Source organism: Petaurus breviceps, unplaced genomic scaffold (genome assembly GCF_028583685.1).
Source record: "Petaurus breviceps papuanus isolate PSGF00001 unplaced genomic scaffold, PetGlider_PUasm1.0 90925, whole genome shotgun sequence".
Lineage (NCBI taxonomy): Eukaryota > Metazoa > Chordata > Mammalia > Diprotodontia > Petauridae > Petaurus > Petaurus breviceps.
This window is the reverse complement of record NW_027187380.1, coordinates 23320802-23327141: the sequence shown is the minus strand read 5'-3', so window position 1 is coordinate 23327141 and position 6340 is coordinate 23320802. Positions and strand designations below refer to the sequence as shown.

General features: G+C 36.3%; 1 protein-coding gene across 5 annotated transcripts in view; it reads left to right on the top strand.

The window, feature by feature from the left end:
- Positions 1-242: 242 nt before the first annotated feature.
- The window catches only part of ARSG (arylsulfatase G), a 194516-nt gene continuing 188418 nt past the window's right edge, over positions 243-6340 (top strand). For 2 of the 5 annotated variants that reach the window (XM_069076563.1, XM_069076561.1), the window contains exon 1: positions 249-728. The gene's annotated coding sequence lies outside the window, so the exon portion shown is untranslated. Of the gene's footprint in view, positions 729-6340 lie in introns of all 5 variants that reach the window. The other 3 variants (XM_069076565.1, XM_069076562.1, XM_069076564.1) reach the window with 3 other exon arrangements.

Sequence of the window (6340 nt, the reverse complement as noted above, 5' to 3'; positions counted from 1 at the left end):
TTAGTAGAATGAAGTCTCCCCATGGAGCAGTTTAGGGGGCTCAGACCTGACTTCAAATCGCTCTCAGACACTTAATAACAGTGTGACAAGTCACTTAACTTGTTTCTTCCTGTTTCCTCCCCTATAAAATGCGGATAATAATAAGCCCTACTTCCCAGGGCTGTTGTAAGATCATACTTGTAAAGGGTTTTGCAAAACTTCAAGCCCTATATGACTGGTAGGATGAAATGTTAACATTTTAGTCCCCAAGTGAGTGTAGGTATAAGGCAGAAAACATTTGACGGGGCTTATCTTTGGATGCAGTGTGGCAATTTTATCAGTTGGCTGTCTGAAAGTGAAACTCCCAGGATTTGAATGCTTTTAAATGCAAATTGTGGCTATGAAAAGGGCTTGTCTAGACTTTCTCCCTGGAGAAGCCTGCTGAAAGTACAGCAGGCAGCTCCTGGACAACTATGTGTTTGGTCCTGCGTGCAGGGCCCCTCGGGGCTGGCTCTTACTGCGGAGTTTTTGGCATGATCAGTGGGTGTGCGCCTGCCTTGGAGAGGGCGTGTCTGTGTTTGTGAACTCATCTGAGCTGAGTGTCCTGCAGGCCCCAGGGCCTCAGTGCTGCTCCTGGGTCCGAGGCTGTGGCCTGTGGCTGTGGACTGGACTGCCTGGGAGAAGCTGGTCTCTGGCTCACTAGGCCTCCGGCAAGAAAGAGAAACATGGATGGGGTGGCCCACTGAACAGTAAGTGAAAAGAACTCTTTAGTGAAAGAATGCCTGCTCCTGGCCTTGAGTTAGGGCCTTTCCCCCCTTCCCCTCCCTCTTTTTTTTCTCCCTCCATCTCTCCCCTTTCACTCTTCCCCTCACCCTCTACCATCTCCTCTTCCTTCCCTACCCTCCCATAATTAGCTAGAACATTTTTTAAGCATTTAGTATATGCCAGGCACTGTATTTTCCACCCTGTCTTCTCTTGTTCATTTGAATAGGACTTAATTTAGACATTCACAATAACCCAGCTGTATGGGAAGAGATTATAACCATCTCATATGTACATATATACATATGTATATTCATACATACACATACATTCATACACATACATACTATGTACATATATACAATAAATACTACATATACACACAGTATACACTATGTATTATACATATACACACTATGACAGAGATAACCTTTATAGTATTAAATATAGATTTATTATAAAATAAATACTATATATATTTTTCAACATTGCAGTATAACTGATTTCCTTTGTATTCCTAAGTATTTTATTTTGTGCATTTAAAAATTTTCATAGGCTTTCACCAGGCTCTCAAAAGTGTCCATGATGAAAAAAGTTTTAAGAACCCCCATTATCAATTGTTGTTGTTCAGTCATGTCAGACTCTTTGTGACCTCATTTGGGGTTTCCTTAGCAGAGGTACTATAATGGTTTGACATTTCCTTCTCCAACTCATTTTACAAATGAGAAAACTGAGGCATACAGGATTAAGTGACTTGCCCTGGTCACACAGCTATTAAGTAAGTGTCTGAGGTCAGATTTGAACTCAGGAAAGTGAAATCTTCCTGACTCCAGGCTGGGCATTCTATCTGTGCTACCCAGCTGCCTGGTTATAAATTACATATATATTATACACACACACACAAAATAATTCAATAAATAAATAAATTTGATAGTTTAAAGGTTTATTTCTGCCAAAGTCTGTGTCCCATGTCTCCTGTGGTAGGGAAGGTTCTCAGGGTTCTGGGAATCTAGGTCAGTGGAGCATTAACTCCCTTCTGTGTGTTGTCTTTCTCCAATAGCATGTAAGCTCCCTTAAGGCAGGAACTGTCTGTCTATTGACTTGTATTTGTATTTCCAGAACACAGTGCCTGGCATGAGTAAGCACTTAACAAAGATTTGCTGTCTGTTGCCTGCCTACCTTTGTCTGGAAGAGACCTCAAGTACAGGCCTTCTACTGTACAGCAGAGTGTCTAGCAAATAATAGGTGCTTAATAAATGCTGGTTGTCTTGACTTGGCTATAGGCCTATTTTTGAAGGGCTAACCCAACCAAGTTTGGAAAGTTTCACTGTCTGGTGGGTTAACCACAGAGTAGCAATGAAATTTCTTTGGCTGCAGGGATATTTAAGGATTATCTACCTAAGGCATAGTTGAAATCTTCAATGGAGGGAGTACCCACATTGCCAAAATCTTGGGATCCTTAAGTTTTAGATTACTTAAGATTTTGCAAAATGCTTTTCTTACAGCCTTGGGGCATAATGCAGGTAAGTGACAGTATTGACACTCCCATTTCTTACATAAAGGAATTGATAGCTATAAAGTTATTTCTTAAGAAGGATATAGCTTATTAAAAAAATAAAAAGGTGGATCCCCCCCAAATTTATGATATATTGAATATAAACTGTAGAAATAAAATAACTTTTTAAGTGCTCTGCATTCAGTGATTCACAGTCTTAGAAACTGGAGTTTTTAACCTGAGTTTCAATGAACTTGTTTAAAAACTTTTTTTTGATAATTATTTCAATGTTTCCTTTGCATTACTTTATATTTTATTTTATGCATTTAAAAACAGTATTCAGAGGTGGGATTTATAGGCCTCAAGAAACTACTAAAGGAGTCCATGACAGAAAAAATGAAGAACCCCTGCTTTATAGCTTTGCTTTTGTTTCTTCTCTCCCTGACAAAAGAAATAAAGGGGTCCCATTTCCACTCCCTATTATCATTATAAATGTTGTTTTTCATTTTGCATAGCAGACTTTTCTAAACCAGAAAAACATATAAAGTAAGTTCTAGGCCCCTTGTTCCAGATGTATTATAGAAAGGGTTCTAGAGACTAAACTTTTCTCTTGTTTCTCATCTTCAAATGTTTCTAAGGATGATGAAAGATGATGGAGCAGGAAAAGTTTTTGTTACCACCCTGAAAAGAAACTCACCAAGAAGAAAACATTCCAATGTCCTTGTTAGCCATATATAAGATAAGAGAGGAAAAGTGGGTAGGATTGAAAGGATGGGACTTTTTCATTTTCAAATTTATATTTTAAAAATCAACATAACCTTTGAAGTCTTATTCACAAAAGCTGTCTCACTTATTTCTTTTAGGTTTAGCTGATGAGTTTTTATTTTCTTCCTGACAGATGACTTGTGTAATTAAAGCAATTTGACTTTGGTTAAATGAATATTTTGACCTGAATGGGAAATAAGGGAGGGAAGGGAATAAGTATTTATTAAAAGCCTACTATGTGCCAGGCACTGTGCTTTTTTTTTAAACAAATATATAATTTGATCCTCATAACTGCTATTATTATTCCCATTTTATAGTTGAGGAAACTGAGGCAAACAAAGGTTAACTGACTCACCCAAAGTCACACAGCTAGTAGGTGTCTTGGGACTGGATTTGAATTTAGGCTTTCCTAACTCCAGTCTCAGCCCTGTGCCACTAGCTATCTCTAGATGGGGTACTGAACCCTATTTAGTGTTCCCTAAGTAACCCTTTATGATTTGAAGCAGCAGCCCTGAACTCTCTTGAACAGATATGCTAAATCCATTCCAGGTTTTGCTTTTTTCCTCCCAGGTTTTACTTTTTAAAAGATAGGTATTGGTAAGAAATTAATACTTTTCAGGGTATTTGTTTAAAACCTGGGGGTTGTAATGTCTGTTTTTTTTTGGTTGATGGTTTGGTTTATGTTTGAGGTGCTTAAAAAGCTTGGATTAAATGATTATGAATTATATCCTTGTTTCTAACTTATCTTTTGAGAGGTTTCAAAAGTATTTGCTTGTGGGGCGGCCAGGTGGCTCAGCGAGTAAGAGCACTGGGCCCCAGCGATGGGATGACCTGGGGATCGAATCCGGGCTCAGATACTTAGCACCACACCCAGAAATAACTGGCCTTGTAACCTTGAGCAAGTTACTAAACCCCAATTACTTAAAAAAAAAAGTATTTGCTTGAAGATCTCTTAAACGATTGTGTCTGATACCAGAATTTGGCTGAAGCAGTTTTGCAATTTCAATCTTACTGGTCTTGTCACTCCCTCACCACTCCTCCAACAACAATAAAAACTTCTCTGATTTAAGTCTGAATGAGCATGTGACTATGAAACTGGAGGTTTTGCAAAGTTGGTGAATATATATATATATATATATATATATATATATATATATATTCATTTGAATTGGGTAGCCTCTTCCCCTTGTTCTGTTGAATTATTAAAAACATGAACGGGGCAGCCAGGTAGCACAGCGAGTAAGAGCACAGGCCCCAGGGACGAGATGACCTGGGGATCGAATCTGGGCTCAGATACTTAGCACCACACCCAGGAATAACTGGCCTTGTAACCTTGAGCAAGTTACTTAACCCCAATTGCTTTAAAAAAAATGAACGCTAGGGGGACCTAGCTTCCTTATTTTATACAACAATGGTTGGCCAAGCTGTTAGAACTCTATGTTAACTTTGTAGCAAAAAAAAAAAATTTTTTTTCAAATGCAAAATTGGAAATGTGGAAAGTTCTACATCCTGTATCTATTGTAAAGTCTTACTGGGAGTGATTATTTAAACTATTCATTTTATTTTTAGTCTTTAAAAAACAAAAACAAAAACCTGATGTCTTTCGTTTTTTTATCACATTCATTTACAAGTATATCCCCTCCCTACCCAGAAAGCTATCTCTTGTAACAAAAAATTAAAATAAAAGAAAATCAGTTCAACAAAACCAAACCACATTGCCTTTGTTTAATAGTATATTAATAGTATGTGCCACACCCATGGCTTCCAACTTCTGTAATGAAAGTACATTTTCTTCTTCAGGCTAACCTGGCTTATTATAATTGCACAGAAAAGTCCATTTTTTTTTTCTGATTTATGCCATTGTGGCCATTGTGTTTACTGTTTATCTGGTTCTGCTCACATCAATTATATCATTTGCTCTACATCAATTTATAAAGGTCTTCTCATGGTTCTATGAATTCTTTTTATTTGCTGTTTCTTATGTTGGTGTAATATTCTATATCATCCAGGTAAAACAATATATATAACCATTCCCTAGTCAATGGATACTTATTTTTATTTCTAGTTCTTTGCTACCAGAAAAAAAATGTCATTATGAATATTTCATTATATTGGGGTATCTTTGAAGGTCTTTGACTTTGGAGTGTATGTCTAAAAGTGAGAACTGAGTCAAGGTATGAACATTTTACTCACTTTTTATAAGTTTTAAAAATTATTTTATTTTTAGCTAAGAAACACTAATTTTTTCCCTCTCATTTCATTCATAAAGCATAATCCCAAATTGCTTATCTAAAATGTTTAGACCAATTCACAACTCTTTCATTGGTATATTTATGTGCCTATCCTTCCATTTGGCAGACAGGCGATATAGTGAATGAAGTGCTGGACCTGGAGTCAAAAGACTCCTCTTGGTGAGTTCATATCTAGTCACAGACACTTAATAGCTGTGTGACCCTGAGCAAGTCACTGAACCCTGTTTGCCTTAGTTTTTCAAATGTAAAATGAACTGGAGAAGGAAATGGCAAACCACTCCAGTGTCTTTGCCAAGAAAACCCCAAATAGGGTCACAAAGAGGTTATTTCAAGAATCATTTGTTCATATCCTTTGGCCTTTTAATTAGGGAACAGCTTTTGGTCTGATATATGTCTTAATTCCTCATATTATCTTAGATATTAAACCTTTATCAGATATATTTGGTGTAATAAGTTCCCTTTTATTTTAGCTCTGTTGATCCTGCAAAAAAAACCCCAAAACTAAAAACAAAACAAAACCCTTTACAATTTTACATAATTGAAATTTATTTTTTGTGATTCCCCTCTGTGACATACTTGGTTAAAAAAAAATCCTCTCCCTAGCCATAACTGTGAATGGTATTCATCTTCCTCCATTAAAAAAAAGTATAGTTATTTTAAAGTTAAGTATCCATGTCTATCATGTATTGTATATCATGTAAGATGCTGATCTACAACATTTTGGTAAACTACTTCTCAGTTTTCCCAGCAGTTCTTGTCAGATAGACAGTTCATCCCAAAGTTAAGCTGTTCTGCAACTGTTTTTTTTTTTTTATTAGTACCAAATAGTTTTGGTGATTACTGGTTTATGAAGTAACTTGAAGTCTGTAAGTTCTATTCTTCCTTCATTCCTACTTTTTTAATCTTGTGATCCTAAATACTTTACTTCTCCAAATTAAATTTATTAATATTCTTTCTAGCTCTTGAAAAGTACCCCCTTGGTAGTTTAATTGGCATAGTATTAAACTGAGTAGCATTATTACATTTAATTTATTGGTTTTACCTAACCATGAGCAAATAATTATTATAATTATTTGTCATTCTTTCT